Source organism: Corvus cornix, chromosome 5 (assembly GCF_000738735.6).
Source record: "Corvus cornix cornix isolate S_Up_H32 chromosome 5, ASM73873v5, whole genome shotgun sequence".
In the NCBI taxonomy this organism is placed as follows: Eukaryota; Metazoa; Chordata; class Aves; order Passeriformes; family Corvidae; genus Corvus; species Corvus cornix.
The window spans coordinates 4,668,396-4,689,813 of NC_046335.1; the positions used below are offsets into that span (position 1 = coordinate 4,668,396).

The 21,418-nt window shown below is 44.6% G+C and overlaps 1 long non-coding RNA gene across 1 annotated transcript; it reads left to right on the forward strand.

Annotated features, from left to right (window-relative positions):
- The first annotated feature begins 8,734 nt into the window (after window positions 1–8,734).
- Window positions 8,735–15,648, forward strand: LOC109144353. Its single transcript, XR_002045080.2, has 3 exons — window positions 8,735–8,951; window positions 9,200–9,365; window positions 14,721–15,648. It is a non-coding gene; the product is annotated as an uncharacterized LOC109144353 (long non-coding RNA).
- Window positions 15,649–21,418: the final 5,770 nt, after the last annotated feature.

Genomic DNA, 21,418 nt, shown 5'->3' on the forward strand with positions numbered 1-21,418 from the left:
GGGCAGGCTGCAGAGCAGAAGAGACATTGCCTGGAAAACCAGAGAAGCCCACATGGCAGGACCTGAGTGGGGAACTGTGGAATAGCCATTTGTCTCCACTCTTCCACAGACACTCTAGCGATGTCCTAAACTCCTGGAGGATGTGTAGAGACAGTAGTATGAGGTGGGAAGATTTGCCTTGCTGGCTCTGTCTGGTTTAGGACAAAAGGTCCAGCTCTGGACACCTCAGTGGCCTTTCCCTGGAGGAGGAACGCTCTTACCCAAGGCCACACATAGCTGCTCATGACTTCAGAAGGATGTCTGGCATCTCCTGAAGTGGCAATACAAAGCCCATCACCTGTCCCCGCTGCTGTGCTGTCATGTACATCACAGTCTCTGTTCAGTCCCCCAGCACACCCTCTCCTCCCAGTGACACACCACCAGCCTTGCCTGCACACATCTGCATCAATTCAAACACTCACATCCTGTCAGTCATGCCTAAATCATCTGAGATCTCTCCCTGACTTTCTCAAACATCACAAACGTGCCAGTGGTAAAACCACCTCCAGTTTCCCGTGCTGCTTCCTTGCAGAAAATCCCTACACAGGCAACAAGGCAAACCTCTGTGGCAAAAGTCTTTCCAGCTCAATGGTGATCTTCTGCAGGACAGGAAAAACTCCTTCATCAGCCGAAAAAATAAAAGTTATGGATCACATTGGGTGCAGAAAGGATCTCTTACCTGGGGAGGTGCAGGTTCCAGCTGCAGGTGTAGCAGCTGTACTGTGCTGTCTGAAAAGCACACAGAGCTGTAAAAAAATACACTTTGATTTACCTTCAACCATAGCCAGCAGCAGATGCCTGGGGAAAAGCAGCAGGACAAAACTTGCCTAAAGTGATAATTCTTTGATAGACTCCTCCGCTGTGCTGCAATGCAGAGAGTTCACAGGTCAAAGTTGGTATCTTTGTAAATGACCCTGAAGGTTTTTTCCTTACAAATATGGCTTAAAATTGCTTAAGCAAAGGAAACTTCCAGCCATCGCTGTGCCCCAGGGTCAGGAGCACCACACTTAAACCCACAAAGTGTGATGGAGCAACTATTCTTTTTTTAAATTGGTGGCCATTTGTTGCTGCTGCTTTTATCTGCCACTGATAATTTCACAGGCTGACCCTCAGTTTTTGCAATATGTGGGGTACTGAGTAAAATCTCCTCATTCACCTCTTTTGGGTCATTTGTCATCTTCGGTTTCTCCCTTTTCTCCTTTTCTGGGGTGTCTCAGTCTCCTGGTGCTGAGCAGCTCTGTACCCCTGCAAATGGGTCGCCCTCTTCTGTGCCATATCTGGTTCATCTTGCTGAGAGGGTGAAAGGCAAAGAAACACAGTATTCAAGGTGGAGGCCAATCATAGTCTTATACATCTGTTCAGCAAGGATTTCTGGCTAATTCTCTATTCCTGATCAAATATTTCACAGTTCTTGTCAAGGGTTACCAACCTCAATGCTGATGTGTCACAGAACCATAGAATCAGAGAAAGGTTTGGGTTGCAAGGGACCTTTAAGACCATCTCATTCCAGCCCCTGCCACGGGCAGGGACACCTTTCACTAGACCAGGTTGCTCCAAGCCCCATCCAACCTGTCCTTGGACACTTCCAGGCATGGGGCAGCCACAGTTTCTGTGGGAAAAGTGTCACTGTGAAGTCCCTGGAGCACTGGGTTAACTGTCTGGAAAGTCGACCGAGTGCATTGTCCAAAGGCCTTGCAGAAAATTGGTTGAAGATGTAGACAAATGGACAATATTGTAGCTAATAGGAGGTTATGTTGGCTCCTGTAGAACTAACTGAAAATGCTGCCAGCTGGATACAAGAAAGGAAAAGTAATACTGAATAATTTATTTTTAAATAAAACACACATATGTTGCAAAGTGACTGGATTAAAGCTTCTGGGACTTGGGGAATTTTGTGGAATGCGTGTGAAATTCAAAATGTGTACTGTGCTGAGTTGAAGATTAGGCTGTTTCCAACTTTGATATTTCCTAGCTTTGCCTCACCTGCCTTCCAATGGCCCTGGGCAGTTTAAGCTGTGTTATCAGATGTGTGCTGGACATGTCTGATGAATGCCAAGATCTCACAGTTTGAGCAGACAGCTACTGCTCTGATCTGAATCGCTGCAGACTTTGAACAGGCTGTGTTTAAGCTGAAAGTGGGTGGTCTGAGTTGTCTGCAGACAGTCTAACTTGAGAGGGATCTTATTCCTGGAGCATATCTAACGCCATATATCAAAAGTTACTTTGATTCTTATCAATATTCTGGAGGCAAAACTTCAAAATATGCCATTAAAACAAAGAGGCATGGCTGATCTTTTTAAGAACTCTTGTGAATTTATTGTTCTCCTAAAGTCAAATAACCTAGGAACAGAAAATATATTTTCTGAGCAGATATATAGGTTAAAGAAACTTCCTCTGAAAAAAAAAAAAAAAAGCAAAAAAACCTTTGGAAAACTATTTTTTCAGACCTTCCTGACATTACTCTGGTTGCACTAAAGAGTCTCCTTAAAGCCATTCTCACAGCTCAGCTGAAAATGACCTCCAGCAAGAGACAATTCCTTCAGCAAACAGCCAGCAAACACCCTATTAAAGAAAGTATCCTCATTCCTCACATGACACACAACCTAAATAATGGGCTTGTGCCGTCCCTGTGTCTTGATGATGAACACTCTGAGCCCAAGGGGATTTTCCAGAAGGACAAGGGCATGGATGGTGAGAGGGTAGATATGCAGCTATGTAAATACACAAAGATTGCTGTTATTTTATGCTCTTTTATATTTTATGCTCATTTATATTAGCTGAAGATAATATAACTTCCGCCCCACCTACATCAGAGATACAGGCTGTGTTTGTACTGCTCTGTTACTTGAAAATGTCTGTGATTAAGAGTGGTTTATTATACAAGAAAGGGCAAAGAAAGGGAAAACTATGCTGAGAGTTCTGCACTCTCCTTAACTTTTACTTTTTTTTTGCTTGGGTCAAACGAATGCATTATTTAAACTTGGAAATCTCTCGATGAAAATTCAAAAGTCATTAGGTTAAAGACACTATTATCTAAACTTTTTGTTTGTTTAATCTTTTTTTGGAAGGAGCAATATAATTGATGATGGTCGAGAAAATCCCTACAACCTCTTCCAGAACTCTCCACTTGAGTTTCAAAAACCCAGGGCACAGACAAGACATCCACATTCCCTTTCCGATTCAATCTTAAAATATTGGTGGGCCAAAGTCTCCCCAACTGCTTTGGAAAGCAACCAGCAGCTTCCTGGTTTCAGCTGTGTCATTTGGTGTTTCCATGTGCATGGCAGAGGGCAAAATGTGATTTAATTCACTTTTCAACCCTGTGTGTGCTTTTAAGACACAATGTTTAAATGATTTTAGGCAGTCTTGTGTTGGATACAGGCTTCTTATAAAAAAACTCCCAACTCTTATTGTGTAATTACTCATAACAAAGCATAATGTAATTTTACAAACAGCAAGGGCTTTGTTTTTTTCCAATTTCACATTAATTTTATTGGCCCCAAATCCAGGGCTGTGTTTTTGTATTTGGGCTTTTACCAGGAGTAGAGTATTTCCTGTCAAAGTGCTGTTAACTTGCTGGCACTGTGTTTCCTCCTCCATAGTTTTGCAGTGAAGGAGCTGGTAGATTTATATAAGCTGAACACACTTTCCTAGTGACATTTTTTTCTGGTGATCATGTTTCCTAGAGGGTGCAGGCTTGTCTCTTTGGTTTACACTGTTTTCTGCCAGTGGGGAAAGCATATACATCTGTGTCAGTCCACTTATACAAAGAACAGCTGTTTTAGCCCCTGTAGAGGTATTTTCCCCTTGAAGAGGATTGTTTGGTCTTGTCTTTACTGCTAAATTTTTTTAATCTTTTTTTTTTTCTTTCCCAACCCCAGGGGAACAAGTGCTCATCCAATATCCCCAGGTAGAAGCACAAACAAGGCAGTAAAACTGAAGCACCCTGTGAGATAAATTTGCAGGGGTCAACTTCAAGTGAGATCACAGCATTGACCTTGGTGAGTTTACCCACAGTAAAACCCAAGCCCTCTGTCTTGGCTGTGTTGTTTACCTCAAGAGAGCTGCTGGCCATTAGTTATCTTCCAGTAAAAAGAAATAGAACTCTTTTTCACTAGTGAAGACAAGTCTTTGGAGAGCTGACAGAAAGTTTGGTTGTATTGTCAGAATTTAAAACAAAGTGGAGATCCTGCTGCCTTTAACTCCTGAGAGCAGCTCCAGCAGGAAGGCACCTGGGACGTGCTGGCTGAGCAAGCCCTCCCTGGCCAAATTTGCTGTTTTCCTGCTCACCTTCACCACACTGCCTCATGCAAATTTCTCAGGTGGACCTGGACCTGGATCTCACAGAATAACAGAACATCCTGAGTTGAAAGGGACCCACAAAGATCACTGAGTCCAACTCCTGGATGTGCACCTGACAGCTCCAAGAATCACACCATGTACCTGAGAGTGTTGTCCAAATTCTTCTTGAACTCAGGCAGTTCAAGAGGCTGTGACCACTCAAGCTCAAGGACTTTAAGTCCACTGTCCTGCTTTTGAATTTTCCTGCATCCAGAAACATTTATCTGATAATCACAGAATCACAGAATGATTTAGGTTGAAGGTGCCTTAAAGCCCATCCAATTCCAGTCCCCAGACACGGGCAGGGACACTTTCCACTAGACCAGCTTGCTCAGGGCCCCATCCAGTGAGGCCTGAAACACTTCCAGGGATAATCCTATCAAAATGAGTCAGTCTGGAGGGTGCAGTTTTGGTAGCAGGGTGAAGGTTATAGAGGAGCTAGGATAAGACATTTGGAGACCCAAAGGTGATGGTCCTTTGAGCTTTGGAAAGAGCTGTGAGACTTGGCCAGGCTTCACCTTCAAACTTACACAGCCATCTCCACAAACAAAGTGGAGAACAGACACATTCATTCTTTCTCCTGGCCTTGGAGTTGATAAAGTGGCACTGCCAGTAGTTAGCATTATTCTAAGCGGTGTCATTTTAAATCACATGTGCACGCCGCCCCACTGCTGTCCTTTGAATCCCGTGGGATTGGACTGGGTTGGGGGACCATCGCTGAGACGCTGAGGGGGCTGTTGGCACATCTGCAAGTGCTGGATGTGGTGCTTGGAGAGAGGATGGAAAGCAAGTGCCAAAGGACAGCACTTTAAACTAAAAAGCAGAGCAGAGGCAGGCCAGAAACCACACGGCAAAGGTCCTTAGAGACTGGTAATATTTCCTCTCACTGGCCAAAGAGGGCTTCCTGCTGGTCTGTGCAAACAACCCCACTGCATTAATGGGGTCCTCAGGCATCTGGGGACAGATGGGGTCTAGAAAGGAGACCTGTCCTCTGCAAATGGGGTTAAACAAGCCCCAACTGCATTTTCACATATCCCCAGTGGGGCTGCAGCCTCGGCAACACCCAGGAATTAGAAACTGGGCTGAACCCCAAGAAAACTGTCTCTGAGAAAAGGGAGACAAGCTCTTAGCCTCTCTCCTTCCTGGCTCATCACCCTGCCAGTATAAAAATCAAGAACTGCTTAGCTGTTGTGGTTTGGAAGGATAATATTTCAAGCCTGAGGAAGTGCTTGTTCCTAAAAAAACCAAAACAACATTTTCAGAAATGTACTTTTGAAATAATGAGCTTTTTCAAATTATATCGCTTGCTTCCTATAAACCTGGCCTGGAAAGATTAAGTGTTTCCCAAGGGAGCAGAGTATTTGAGATGGTCCTGACCTCTCTCCATGTGTAATGTGTGTTGTCAGAAGGGCTTTCACCAGGTGTTGTTTGTTTAAACAGATTTCTGGTGACAGCCTGGCTACATATGACCTTTAGGGACCAGGTTGATAAGGATGGAGTAATTAAAACAAACCCCTGAAAGCAGATATAGAGAAAGGAAGCCAGGGATGCAGATGAAAGTACATTGGCCCCACAGCTCTGGGAAAAAAAAAAAAAAGGGAAGAGTCCTGTGGGTTTTAGGATGGCTGGAAGTGGATAATATTTCTGGACAAAGAGATTATGAGTTAGTCTTGGGGTTACAAATGCATGTTTTCAATAAAAGTACAACTGTATCAATGTACGTACCTGCACTGACAGGGTTGCTGTCTTAACAGAAACAAACCAAAAGACCTCAAATATGATGAGATCAGAAAGGGTTGCAGCGATTTATTCATGATTTTGGCGTGGGGAGGCTCAACAGGTGGGAAGCTGGCAGAGGGCAGGCAACATGCATAAGGCCACTTAGGAAATCCATGTCAGAGAGACTGCTCTTGGATGTCTTAAACTCCAAACGAACATCCTAATCACCAGAACATCCTTTTGCTCTGCAAGAGGTCTCAAGTCCCCGTTCCTTGTGTACTAGGGCTGCTGCAGGAGCCAAATAGTTCAGCTTCATCCGTTCCTTATTCCATTTTATTTATTTGTTTCACATGGTTTGCTATTTCAGTATGGGGTGAATCATCCTAGAGATCTAAGTGCTTGACTCAGAACTTTCCCCTCCCAGGCACCATTCCTCACCCAGTCACAAGCTTAGGGTATTAACCCCCCCTTAGCCCTAGCCCTCCTGTGAATTTAGTATGTTTTGAGCCTGTGAAAAGATTTTGCATTAAAGCCTAGGGCATCAACTGATGAAAAATGACTCAGAAACCACTTTAGGTCGTAATTCTTTTCCTCTCTGTGTCCTGGCTGGGTGGGAGATTACGGGCGAGGTGATCTGCCAGCCATCCAGGTGCTAATGGGAACAGATAGACATTCCTCCTCTTTCAGGGGTGCTCGGTTGGGTTTCCCTCCTTTTTGTGCAGGTGATGAGTTTCTCTTTGTCTGTTAACGGAGAAACAAATCAGTGGGAGCATTATCTGGGAGGCATCTACCCGTCTTTCAAATGTGGTTAAAATTGGCAAGCTGGTTCAAAAGTTCGAGGGTGGAGAGGAACCAGCAGGCTGTATCCTCATATAAACCTTGTTTCCTGAGGTAAAAATGGCTCCTACTCCTTCTGCACAAACTTCACCTTCTCTTGCTGTGTATCAGGCAGCTAATTACTTGCGGTTAATAACGAACTCATCTGTTCACAGCTTGCCCTGACTATGTCAAAGGGAATCCTCCCTCCTTCATTCTCCAGCTCTTCTTGCCACCACCCAAACCTGCTCTGCCTTCTAGGGTCTTGGAGGTTTGAGATCTACTTTGATCCCAAGCTCAGCTCTGTGAAGAGTAACTCTCTCCACCTGGGACGTGTCCAGCCATTGTTATCTCTGGGCCTTTGAAGCTGCCTATCTGCAGTGCACTTCCCTGCACCGCTGTTTTTACTTCTCCGAGTCCTTTTAACAGCCCCTTCACAGCTGCCCTTGCCTCCACCGCAGGCATTTGGCAGTGCAAAACCAAACAGGGAAGTGGAATCACCCATACTGTTAATTAAATATTCCCCCTCCATCCCATGGGCTGGAGACCCTGGCTCTGGGAAGAGGACTTGCTGGCTGTGGTGAGGGATGCTTTCCTTTGCCCAGTGTCCCACTGGTTCTTTCCCACGAGGAGAACTGCAGGACTCTGCCATGGCTCCAGGGCTAAGAGCAGCACAGTGGGACAAAACCAGTACAGCTGTCATGCTGATTGGAAATGAGCCCAGGGGAAAATCCCTGCTTCAAACAGCTCTGAGCTTTGCAAAGAAGTTTTAGCCCAGGACCAAGAACTGATTACTAAGTGGGGTTTTTTCCTGAATGCATTTATCCTCTGCTCATCGCCAAAATCCCTGGGCCTCTGGCAGTGGTAAAACAAGCCAGATGTTGAGATATTCAGAATCTAGTCAGGATCCCATCCTGATCAGCTTTTGCTCCGTCCAGTCTGCCCTTGAACCCCTCCAGAGATGGGACATCATAGCTTCTCTGGAAAACCTGTGCCAGTGCCTTGCCACCTTCATGGTCAAGAATTTATTCCTAATATCCAATCTAAATCTACTCTTTCAGTAGAAGGACAATCATTATAGAGGATTACAGTTCATTTTGAGGGTTAGGTGAAATCTCAAAGTGTGTGTTGGTTAACTGGGAATAAATAAATGAATTCTTCATTCAATTTTACCTTTGCTCAGGACAAGTGGTTGAGTCTCCTCCCCCCGATCTCACTTATCTTTGAAGGTGCAGGGAGTTCATTAGAGCTCTCTGTCTCTGAGCAACTAAAGATTAAGGTGTGCACACATTATCCCAAGGAAAACACATCAGGCCAAGGAGAGAAAATAACCTGGGCTCTATGCACTACAGTTGTGTGCAGCCACACACCAGCACACACAGCCCTGGATCTCTCAAGTCTGATTCTGCACAGGAATAATTCAGGAATGAATATGGGATCTATTTGTACGTCAGCCTGTCGAACTCTGAGCGTGACTCCCGGCAGAGGTTACTTGGAACGGAGCCCACGAAGTCCCGCTGAGATTCCCATTGAGATACATATAGACCATTGTGTATTGCACATTAATGCAGAGTAATTATGTCGTGCTGGAAACCTTTCAAGTCAGTATTCATCATTCAGAAGTCGTCTTAAACCAGTTTGTGCTGTTCTTGTGCTTGAAAGTGAATTGTGCGAAGTTGGCAGCCATAACCAGCACTGCAGCAGAATGTATAAAAGCCTTTTCATTGTGGAGTTGGTGCTTTTACTGTAACTTCCCTGTCTTATCAAGGAGTGCCATAATTCACTGCAAAAATCTGTAACTCCTGCAGCATCCAGAGCCTCTGGCTTGCTGAGCGTGAGTGACCCCAGCCTGATCTGCGGTGGGATCATTGCTCCCTGTCCAAGTGTGCCATCAGGAGAGAGGTTGAGCAGACACACCCATGGAAGTTGGTCCAGATTGCCCTTCCCAGGTGGTAGGGCTGTGCTGGCTGGATGGGAATAGGGCAGGAGGAGGAACGTCATCTCAGCAGCCGTTCTCAAGCTGAGCTAATAAAGAGGTAAGCAGGCATTTGCAAATATCATGCTGGGCAAATTCTCCAGGGCCTCTGTCGCAGCTGCAACATGAAAGAGATGATAATGAATATCTCGTCTGTTCCGTGGCCTTTCGGGCTCTTCCTGAGTTTGCAGCAGGAGTGTGGTATGCAAAGAGCAAGCCTCCAGCCTTGTGCACCAAATTAGGTGGTAAAAATAATTGTGAAGCAATTTGCGGCTCAGTTTCATTATGTTGTTTTTTCCTTTCCTTTAGGAGCTGCAGACACATAGGAATAGCCTCAAGACTCCTTTGGTGAAGATCTTCCAGCTCAATTATGTTTTCTGCATCATTTCAATGTCCAGCATGTAAATGAAGAACGATGCACCCAGGTTGCTGGTGGTGGGAAAGAGTGAAACTGAGTTAAAAACCCCTTTGAAGAGTATGTATAAAACACTGTTCCCACTAAATTCAATGTTAAAACATCCACAGATCTCATTACAGACAGATTTTCACCAGGCTCCAATTTAAGTGGAGCTGCTCACATCCTTACAACAAGAATCTTAATAAGCTTTTGCAAACTTGAAGCCTTAACTCATGGTCCCAGCTGCTGGATGTGGGAAAGATATATCAGTCCCTCTTTTTGCCATGTGGAAGACTGCTCTCTACATGACATTAATTGCTCTCTGCCTCGCTTAATAAGAGTCTGCTTTCAGCAGCCGAATATAACCATGTAATCAGAAGAATTTCTGTTTATTGTTAAAATGTTTTCATGCCTAGAAAATGAAGACTTCTGGAATGTGTCTGATGGCAACACGACATGGGCGTCGCGAGTGAGCGCGAGCGTCTGGAGTGCTGAGCTGCGATTTGCTCCGCAGCCACCCCACGCCCTGCTCGCCAGTGAGCTGCAGCTCAGCTGGAATTTAATTTCAGATTAAGGAGCCTAAGGCAGAAAGGGTATTTCATCATAAGAGAGGGAATAGAGTGCCAGTTTATGCTGCCCGTGTGTGTGCGCTTTGGGGGTGTGAGCACACGGGCGTCACCAGCGATCCACCGCAATCCGAAAGGATGAGCAGCTGGGACATGTCCTGAGCACACGCACCATTCCTGGGGTGAGGGTGAGCTGTCAGATGTGTTACAGCTTCCCCACAGCAGGGATGGCATGGACACATCATTGGCAATGCCCTTCTTCCCAGGATAATCCCACGCTAGCTGTCCACACCACCCGCCACAGATAACACCACAGGATGCCATGCAAGGAAGGAGAGGACAGTCCATCCTTTGGGGTGCCAGCTTGCACTTTAGGATGCTGTCACCTTGGGCCATGTCCCTGGCAGTCAGCATCCCCTCTGGTTCTCCCCATCCTGCAAGGTTGTCCCATGTGTTTTCAATGGAAGGAGAGGGCTCCAGGGTAGGGGTATGTCATTCTAGAGAGGAACTTTCTCCAGGGAACTTTTCCCGGGTGCTCTCATTTCTTGCAGGAACTGTGCTGGAGAAAATCTGGGTCAACAAAAGACATCTTCCCTCCAAAACAAAATCTCATACTGGTGCTCATGATTTTTAATTGGGCAGCACCCTCTCAGCTAAGTTAACTGGTGCTCATCTGGTTCCTCCTGCTGCACACTTCCCTACCCAAATCCCAGACTAGCATCCACCTGGATCTAATTAGAGCTGGAAGAAAATGAAGATTTTGAGAAGCTGTGTCTGAAACAGGCATTTTTCAGAGGTTCTTTTGGCTATCGGGTGTACATTGAATGGAGTCAGGGCACACTTCCCCAGTGTGTCCCCTCTCTAAGCATCACAGAGAGGGGTTCCTACAGCGCTCAGCTGCTGTGGCAGCAGCAACACACATGCCCCAGGCATCCCCTGCACTGACTGGCCTTGGCTTTACCTATTTATTTCTTAGTAAGTGCATCCAAGCCAGAAAAATTACTGTTTTGGCTGCTTCTGCCTTCACCCGTGAGTGATTTTTTCATCTCCAGGCAGCCACCTGTGTGCTGGGCACAAGGGACTCAGTAAGGACTGAAAAGCCCAGATTTTTTTTTTTTTTTCCATTGCATCCTGCACGTTTCCAAGGGGAGCCCTTTCCCCTCTGCCAAGGTTCAATGCAGCTCTTATGCACTGGATCCACAAAAAAAAAGCAGTAAATACAGCACAGAAGCATGCTTTGTGTGCTCTCCTGCCCGAGAAAAGTGGTGTAGAGCAACTAGGGTTTCAAAGCTTCCTTCGATAGGACATTTCATTCCCTGTGGGATTTTGGGCACCATGAAGCCGAGCTAACTCAGCAAATGTGTTTACTTTTGTGAGCTGGAGAGCCACAAGGCAGGAATTCACAGCAACCCCAACTTCTTAGCGCAGAACCAATAACATTATGAGCACCTCAGGGCAGCTATGAACAAGGGCTTCTTTTATAGGCAGGAAAGTGTAATACAAAGTGATTCTCAGCCACAGGAAAAGGGAAAATCGCCCAGGTAAATGTGCAGTGGGAGCTGCAAACTGGATTCTTTCTGAAAAGTTTAATAATTCTGTGTTATTCCATGCAAGCTTTCCGGTATTATGAGCCATAACCCCCTCCTCCATCCCTACATGTTAAAGTAATTAGATTGCAAAATGCAATGGCTATATAATGTATCTATGGCTTTTGTTATTTAGCAGGGATTTTTTGGTTTGTTTCTCTGCCCCCACGATGAGTTTAATTGAAGTCCAAATGAGATCAGAGGCTAAAATAAAAAGCTGGGTGCTCCCTCTGGGTCTGCGACCTCACTGACATACACATTTCTTCAAAAATGTCTAGGAAATGTAAAGCCAAATTAGAAAAGTCTCAATATGCCAAGATGTTGCAAGAGACAGTTGGCTGTTCCTCAGGAACTGGTTCTCTGGATCAGTCCTTTGGTGTGAGGATTTTCCCATCCAGGCAGCCTAGCACAGTGGTGTTGCTAAATGAAATTACACACGGATCACCAGGGCAAGGAAAAGAAAAATAAAATGTGTCATTCCTCAAATAAAGGGCTGCAGTGTATCACCTTGTCAGGCTGGAAGGAAACTCCAGCTTATGAGGGAAATAGCAGCGTTGGCTCTTTTCTGAAGATTAAGCAGCACTAGTGCTGCCTGGAATTTAATTAAAGATACATGTATTTGCTTTATATTCTTGCTTGCTGTTTGACCAGAGAGGAGTTTGGATGTAAAGTCAGGTGCTTCCTAGAGAGCTAAAAGACACCAGGAAAAGTCCTGGCTTTGCTTCCATCCCTGCAGAGAGGGTAAAAGCCGAGGTCACATCCCGAAGGGACCGTGCTGGCCTGTCAGGAGAGGGAGCTCTGGCCACACCACCAGCTGGGAGCCCTCTCTGCTTGCTCCCAGATTTCTTGGCAAATCTTCGGTTCCCTCTGCTCTGTACCGGCTCGTGCATCAGCATCCAAGCTCGTCTCCCTCTGCTCTGGGTAGCTGTAGCAGAGATCTCTGCATCGCAGTGTTCCAGTCAGGCAAACGAGATCCTCCCCACGGCACTTTTGGGGCTCCCCAGGAGACAGCTGGAGGGTGGCTTTGGTGCCTGGCAGGGGCCCCTTTCCCTGTCACAGCCCAGACCAGCAGTCCCCGTGGTCCTCTCCGTGTTTATGGTGTGCTGGGGAAGCTTTCCATAAGCAGTTGTTCTTGACGGGGGCTTTTAACACTTGCAGCTGTAACGCTGAGCAAGACGTGTCATGCAGAATGCTTTCAACTAAATAAATGAACTCCAGTTATTTAAATTTATGCAAAAAGGCTGCAATAAATGGAAGAGTATTTTTTAAAATGCATGTCACACAACAATTCTACAGAAAATGCAGATACTGAGGACTAGTTATCAGCTGCTGGGATCCAGCTGATCAATATGTATCAATCCAGAGGACAGAAGAAAATGATGAATAGGGATTTCTACCATCATATTAATTCCAGTAGTACCTGTTGGCTTCCCTAATTAATTTAGCCTCATGACCTCTGGAGGTACCAGGTGCTCTCTGAAGGGGAAGAAAAGCACAGACCAACACACAACTTTAGTTCCAGGCCTCAGCTCTTGGATTAGATCATGGAATCACTGAAGGGTTTGGGTTGGAAGGGAGGGTGCCAAGAGAGGATGGATCCAGCCCTGTCCCATACCATCCCAGTCCTATGGAGACCACCATGCCCAGATGTCCCTCATTTCTTCTGCAAGATGAGATGAGGTGGATTCATCTCATTTTGAGCTTTGAATGAGCTTTGAAATGAAGTCCAACAGAGGTGGTTGTGAAAAGGCACAAAAACATGTTGCCTCTCCCTGCTCTAAAATACACTTTCAGCTGTAAAGTGTTTTGTTTCCTCAATCCCCTTCTAGACCACAACCTGGCTAGTGTTTCCCTGTCCTGGGATTTACCTTTCCAAGTGATTTGGTCATTGTTTCCACTCCAGAAACTTCCCAGATGGGGAGAGCTTTCCCTTTCTCAAGCATTCTTTCTCTCTGTGCGTAAAGTGCAGCCTCAGCCCCTTGTAAATCAGAGCTCTCACCTTGAACAACGAACAGTTCTAACCACGATTTAATAAAAACCAAAGGAGGTCACAGTGGGAGCCAAAGCAGCTGGGACCAGGAGGCTTCCTTGCATCTCCAAATGCTCTCCTAATGCTGAGGAGTGTTACAAAAGACAACTGTTCTTTTCTGGAAATCAACACCAGCATTTCTTTACTGGCTGCTGCCAAGAATGTCCCCCTCAGCACAGGATGAGGCCAGTCCCAGCCCTTTTTTGCTGCTGGAAGTGCTGGGCTTGGTGTAACAGCCTGTGACCAATGCTGGGGCTTACCTGGCCGTCCAGTAGCAGTTCACAGGGTTGCAACTTCTCCCTGGAAGATTTTTAAAATCCAGTGTAAAATATCGTGACAATACGAAGAGCCTTGTTTGGCACATAGCATCGACTTCTCTCCCCAGCTGGCTTCATGTGATAGTCTGAAATATTACTTGTAATATTATGAGATCCAGAGTGATCCTCGAATTGATGATGTCCCTTTAAAATGACTTTCAAAAAATCCTTTTAAAGTAGATGACAGATTTTTAAATACCACCCGCGGAGTTCAGCATGTATCAGTGTCACTGCTCTTGCACAGCTGTAGCAAACCCTCTCCATCTGGACTTTAAAAGATTTGACTTTAAAAAGGCAAAACAGCAACCCCCCGATCATTAACCAGGACCCATTTGCCAGAGATCGATGAAATTAAAGAGCACTCGTGTTAAATTACTTCCATCCAGCATGTATGACACATTGAATTTGTTACACTTGGGAAATCATGATATTCCTTCTGCTATTACGAGGCAAAAATACAAAAATTCCTAATAAAAGAACACACACACACATGAAAAATCAGCTTCTTATGGCATTTCTCTTTGAAGCTGCTGTGGCTCAGTGCCAGTGAGAAGTCACAGACTCATCTGCAGCTGTGTTGCTGGACCCTGTGTGCTAACACAGACACAGGATTTAATGCCAAAATATGAATCAGTGCCCTCCTTTCTCTCATACTACTATGACCAGCACGGTGTTTTGCAGGCCCAAAAGGGATATTCCTTTTATTTTTTTTAAAAATTCTATTTCTTGATTTTCAGAAAATGCAAACTGTTGCTGTCTTAAGTGCAACAGGTGACTGCATGGATAGATCTGCACTTCAGCACCAAGGGACATTGTCTGCAAGGGGAAGTCACCTTCAGGCGTCTTCTACAGCAGCATCTTATCCTCAGTGTCTGCCCTCTTTAGCTGATAGTTTGTCCTGGTTTTGATGGCCATCTGTCTTTTATCTTTTGCAGATTATCCAAGGACACGGAGCTGGAGGACTCATCCAAAGTGCTGGTGGCATCCAAGATGCTTGGGTTATCTGAGGAGTGAGTTGCGAGCATCAGAAATGAACCATTTAAATACAACGTGCTAAACTGTTGAGAAAAAGGGCAAGCCCCTGTGAAGCCTTGCCTCCTCCTCATCCTCCCACATCCCAGCATGGGCAGACCCTGCTTCCACTGGGAAATGTACAAATAGCCAGGAACCCAGATGGTGTGAGGGAGGGGAGAGGGTGAGTCTGCGAGAACATGAAGAACAAAATGAGGAGGAGTGGATTTTTCTTGATGCTTTCCACAGGCTGACCTTTGTCCTCTATGGAGAGATGGTCTTCCTTATCAGCTCCTTGCAAATTCCTTGTGAGGTGTGCACAGAGAGGATGCCCAAGACTCTGATGGATAGAAGGATGGAGATGGATGGATGTAAGGACCCATGCAGAAACACAACTTCTCCTCTCTTCTCCTGCTTCTCCAATTTTCCTACACAAATATGCATGTCCCATCACTTATCACTTCCTTCAATCCTGACAACTGATGAGAAAGTGTTTAGGACTCAAGGTCTTTATTTAGTTTTCTAATCAAGTAATTTAAATGTATGAGTTGACACAATAGGCAAAGAGCCATAAGTCCCACTGCTTGCTATTATGTGTGATTCTCCTTTGAGCAAATATATAATCACAGCCCTAAGTTATAATAATTATGTAATATTTCTTGATAGAAGCAATTGGATTCCATTGTGTAGGGAAGTAATTACAGCCTACTTTGGTTCCTTTGTTTCTGAGTGGGTGGCATTTATGGGCAAAAAAATTATGCATGCTCAAAAATCTTTATAAAATGCTGGGTTCTCAGAAAATCTTGGACCTCCTCAGACATACAGGATTTTTAAGGGATAATAAAATCTCTTTTTTTTCTGCAGTGCAAAAAAGCGTATTCAGTTAACCAAGAAACATTCTTGTTCTGAGGATGATAGAACATCAAGGCAAATGTATTTCTTACAAAAAAAAGAGGAGAGTTTGTAAATTTACACATTCAAATAAGCTTGATGGGTGTGTGCACATGTTCCCTCTCTCACACACAGAAGGTATGAGCTGCTTTTAAGATGACACCTTAAATAGGGATTTTTATCCTGTAGCAGTTTCACGTTGGAGGGTTCTTATTTGTAATTAAATTCCTGAGAAAGCCTTCACAGTAGTGACAGAGCAAAAATTGGCTTAAAGGAATAAATTAACAGTAATAGCACAAAAGAAGAAATGTCAGGCAGACTGCTACAACACTGTCTAATTTGCTTTCCTGATCACATCAGTGAAGGTCTGGAAATAACCAGATGCATTAACATTTATCTAGGAATGATAAAAGTTGCCATCCTGCCAGATACTCAGTTGGTTTATTAATTACCAGCAGAAACCCAAGATGAGATGTGTGTTGGTTCAACTTCTTAACTGCTCACTGGAGAATGTTTTTAAAGGGATTTCCTGTAGAGAAATAAGAGATGTTTGGGAAATATTTTTGAAGCTTGAAAACAAAAATGTTAAGTTTCAGTTCCTGCCATGATCTTGGTAAATCTTTCATCAAGTGTATGGGGAACTGGTAAAGGATGCAGGAAGTGAGCTGAAGAGGAGGTAAGATCATAGGAACACAAATATTTATCCTGGAGGTATGGGGTGGCTTTTTTTTACATAGCAAGTGAAGGGGCTCTTCTAATAACATGGTGTTCTCAATCAACCCTGTTCCCATTACTGTCATGCTGGGTGCCAAAACTGGTGTTGAAAAAACTGTAACTGGTGTTTTCCATGCAGACTTGAGCCATCTTCAGTCCTGCCAGTGCCTTTTCTCACTAAAACTCATTGCTGGCTCTGGACATTAGATGAGACATCTCCCAGTCAGGGGCATGTCTGGTGCACTAAGCATTTCTTCACTTAGATCTGCCTGTTTTATCTGCCTGCTTCCCATGGAAAGTTTTGCAAGTGGCTTCCTAAGATGAAAAGAAAATGTGTTATTTTCCTCACACTGCACATAAGCCCAGATATTTTTGTTCCTTTTCACTGCTTCCCGATCAATAGGCCAATTTTAGCTAGTGACCCTTTTCAGAATGTTCTCCTGGCCACAAGAGATTCTCTAATTTTCTCAACAATTGCCCTGGTGAGAGCAGAAATGGGCAGTGTGGCCCCAGCCCTGTGCAGTGCAGATGCATGGGTTATATATATAATTCCCTGGGTTTTTGGGGTATAGACCTACATGCAGGCTCCCATTGGAAGCCTTTTCTCTGTGGCTGAGTAGCACTTAGGATGAATTTTTTTTCATGTGTATTTTTAAGATACACTTTTTCATGTGTCAATTTTATTCTGGATGCCTGCTGCCTAAAAAAGTGATGGCATGATAGCAAAGCCCACCCTCTTCCACATATTTTGACTAATTGCCTCAAAACATCCTGTGTTAGATTCAGGCTGTTTTACACCCACATCACCACCATTTTCTCATTCATTTTTTTTTCACTGGCTTTCTGAAGCAAGGCTGCCAAAGCTGCCAAAATCCTCGGAGATAAATTAGAGGTCAGAGTTGGCTACTCCTGAGTGGAACAGGCAAGGAGAAAGCCACAACTGTTCCCTATCCTACAGGGCAGCTCCTGTGTAGCTGTAGAAAACTTCATTTGCCAAGAGGATGAAGGAACTTCATATTGAATTTGATGGGAAACATAATCGATGGGTTTGGACAGGGTTTGGGGAGGCGGATCACTGCGGGCTGCTGCTTTTTGCGTCCCTGGCTGTGGAGCCCAGTTTTCCTCCAGACCTGAGTCTCACCTGAAGGGAGACTTTCAGGAACAGCCACTTCAGGGATGTGCCAACTCCATAGCTGCTGCTTACCTTATTGATGCTTCGTATTGAGATTCAAATTCTTTCTTGAAAGATTGCAATTTACACATCAGTGTTATTGTAGCTGTGGAGATTTCTTAATGACTTCCTGTCAAGTACAAAATGCAAGCTAATTTCTGATCCTAAAGAAGTGCCGTGACAAAGACATTTTTAATGACAATGTTTGGTACAACCAAGCCACTCTGCTTCTCCAGGTCAGTATGTGCAGCTCATCCTCCTGTGACTCCTGCCCTCATGTCCTTCACCCCCTAAAAGTAGCACAGCTTGATTGGGAAAAGTCAAGACAAATTAAAAAATAATTTGTTTTCACAGGAGTCTTAGAGTGACTAATTTGTCCTATTGGTTTCAGAACATGAAAATGTGATCCCACTCCGGGTGACAGCTTTTAGGAATATGACTGGTAACTCCAGAGTGTGACTTCCCTCAGCAGCCAATATTAATAAATAGCACCTCTTATTAATAAATACAACAAGAGAAAAAGACATCCCAGAAGCAAAACATCTCTTATAATTCATGAAAGAGTTAACAGGCAATCCTACACCTCACAGGGAGACCTTTGCTACACATTTTTAATGGTCTGGGCTCTTGGTAGGTGAAAGGAAAGTTCCAAGCAATAATTCAGTTTTAAAATACTGTCTCAGTGCCAAGTAATCAAACTAGTTTTAAGTGAAGCAATTATCAAGCATTAGAAAGGCAGCTATTTCCTGCTTGAAGGTGGTAAACTCTGTGTCTCTTATTATGATTTCTCTGGGGATGTGAGTAATGGGCTACAGAGTTTTTGGGGGGGTTTTGCTTGCGTGTGTCAAAATACTGGCAATGTCCTAAATCCTTGCCAATTTACTAGATCCAAATGACGATGAGGGTGGAACAAAGTCCTTACTCTGTTCTGGTGGTTTGAGCAATATGTGTGCCAAAATCAGTAAGGTGGTTTCCTCATTAGTTCCTTAAAAACAGGTTTTTCCTTCCTGGTTCTGCCTTACCAGATCCCCATTTCTGGGACCAGGCTGGTGCTGGAATGAGCAGATGAGGCAAAAACTGGTCATTCTGCTGCTTTTGCTAGATTTTGTTTTGGGGGTTGATGAAACACAGGTGGGGACCACAACTCCCTGAAGGAGAGCTTTCTCTTTGAAACTACTTGATTTTTTGCCAAAGGGAGCTCTCAGAGCTGCATTTCCAAGGTGAGGTGGCTCCTGATGGGTGCAGCTGCATCAACAGTCTGTTTTAATCTAAATGGGTGCTTTTGGAGCCAATCCGTCACTCGTTCTTATTTCCTACACTTTACTTTGTGAGTAGAATTTACCTAAACTTAACCCTGCAGCGCCAGAGCAGGTCTCTCCCCCACCTCCCTCAGTGCCTCTCTCCTCCACCACGGCTTTATAAACTGGCATCCACACCTAAGGCTGCTTGGATTAATGAGAAACCCCCCTGCTGGGCTTTGAAAAAGGCTGTGGGGGCTCAAAGTGAATGGACAAGCAGCCAAATAAAGGTGAGAAGCAAGGCTGACACCCTGCCAAAATGCTTGAGGGGCAGGAACGTGTCCCTGAAGTCTCAGCACAACACAGGGCAAACCCCTGCCCAAAGGGAAACCTCTACATGAGGTCCAGAACCAGAAATTCCATGAATTTTTCATTGTAATTTATTATTTTTGTTCCGACATTGGGGAAAAACCCCCACCTTTTCCAAATGAAAATGTGAATCTTAGGGAATATTAATTTGCTTTCCGTCATTTTTATTCCTTCCCCAGCAAAGTCAGAAACAGGTTGGAAAGCCTGAAAACCAAATTCTACAACAGCATTTCAGTTTTTGGCCAGCACATGCCCTTATCTAGTACTGCTCCTGATGAAACTAGTTTTATTTTACCAAACCTGGATCATAAATGTGATCAGGTGGAATTTTATGTAAGCACCAGCTGAAACCTGTGCTGGTAGAGTTATTGCTGAGTATAAGCAAAGAAGGAAAGCACACAAAAACCCCATGGAATCTTACCTCAGGTTAAAGAAACAATGGGAAGTTTGGCAGAAAATAGGGAATTACATACTTTTATTCAAAGACTTGAATTTGTGTAACCGCAGAAAGCAGAGGGAGAAGGTCCCCCTCCCAACCTCTGGATTTTCAATCCATTTGTTCTTAACTTTTTCTCTGAATATGTAGGACAATTTGGGTTTTTCTGACAGGGTGTCTAAGTATTGAATATAACCACAACAGTGCTTAAATTATCAGATTTTGTGGCTGTGCTGGGAAAAAGAGCAGAGAAGAGGAAGAAGCAGCGTCCCCAACACAGTGTTCCTCAACCCAGATAGGTATTGGCAAAAGAACCTCCTGTTTTGGAAAAAGGGGAATGCCTCTTTCCCAGCTGACAACTTGGCTGATGAGTCTATCAGCTCACTGAAAAGCCTCTTGCCTGCTCTTTATTTCTTATTATAGTGGCATCTGTGCAAAACTCGGTGATTCTCACAGCTTTGATTTTCACACTCAGGTTTTTCTGGTGGGGGCATGAATGCCTTTACAGCAATCTAAGCACCTTCCTAGCAGGCTTTAATTCACAGAGAAACAAGCCACAAGCTGGAAACTATTCACCCACAGCTGAGAGATGTGATATTTTCCATCAGAAAACGCAGCACTTGTTTTTCAAGAGCTTTGCCAGCCCAGCCTGCTTCAAATGGGAATTTTGCTGTGTGTCTTTGTTCGGGTCAGACCTCTCAGAGATGGGCACTAATTACATGCTGCTGGTGGCTTTGGTCCCCAGCTCGTGACCCCTTCTGCCAGACACCAGGGTGAAGCTCTCATGATTTCAGACACAGCCAAAGGGCACCTGTATTGTGACCAAGTAAAGTGCTGTGGAAAAAAGCACCCTGAAAAATCCAGCTTTGTGCTTTCTCAAATTAGCAGATGCTTTTAACGGTGCTGACCTTCCTATCTCTGCAACTCCACTCCCCGTCTCCAAAAACGGGGATAATGGTATCATTTTGTGGCACAGGGCTCTGCTGAAGATACACCCATTAGTGCTGGTGAGGTTTTCAGTCTCAAAGAGAGAGCACTTCACAGGAATGCTGAACCCAGGGTTAGAAAGATGTGCAAAGGGAACGAGGACGAGAGGCTGTGTGATGAACAGGGAGAGAAATACCCAACAACAACCCTGTCTGGGGATCTGGATCATTATGGATGGAGCAAAGCAGGGTCTGATGGAGGGCAGACAAATGGGCCTGTGATCACATCTTTCAAAACTGTGCTCTAACATATGCAGAGGAGACTAAACCAAAGTGGATGGCACTCTGTGTGTGTGTGTGCATATATAGGCACAGGATCTAATTTTAAATTAACAGCTTGGGTAAAGCAGTCATTTTGAATGATGAGATTCACAGGCATGATGTGAAGTTGAGGGTGGCTGTGAAATGTGTATTTATCAAAATAAAATAAAATAAAATAAAATAAAACCAGAGAATTTTCTAATCCTGCTATGGAAAGATCCTCTGCTGACATCAAAATCAACAGAACAGTAAAAAAATAACCTGTGGTAGCAAAGAAATCTCAGGGCATCACATTCTGGCACAGGGCAGATACCCAGGCATTCAGGATGACAATAAGCAGGGCTGCTAAGGCTGACCTCAAAGGCTCAGGATTTCACCAGAAACCAGGATCCTTCCAGGGTGTCCACCCACCTGTCTGGGCCAGGAGACCCTCCTGCACTGCTCTGTGCCTGTGTCTGGGGTCTCCACTGCTTCCTGCCTCATCTGCCCCTGTCTGATCCATCTCCTCCTGGCTGCCTTTAGCCAAGACCTCAGTGTTAAGGTGATAGTTGTTGTT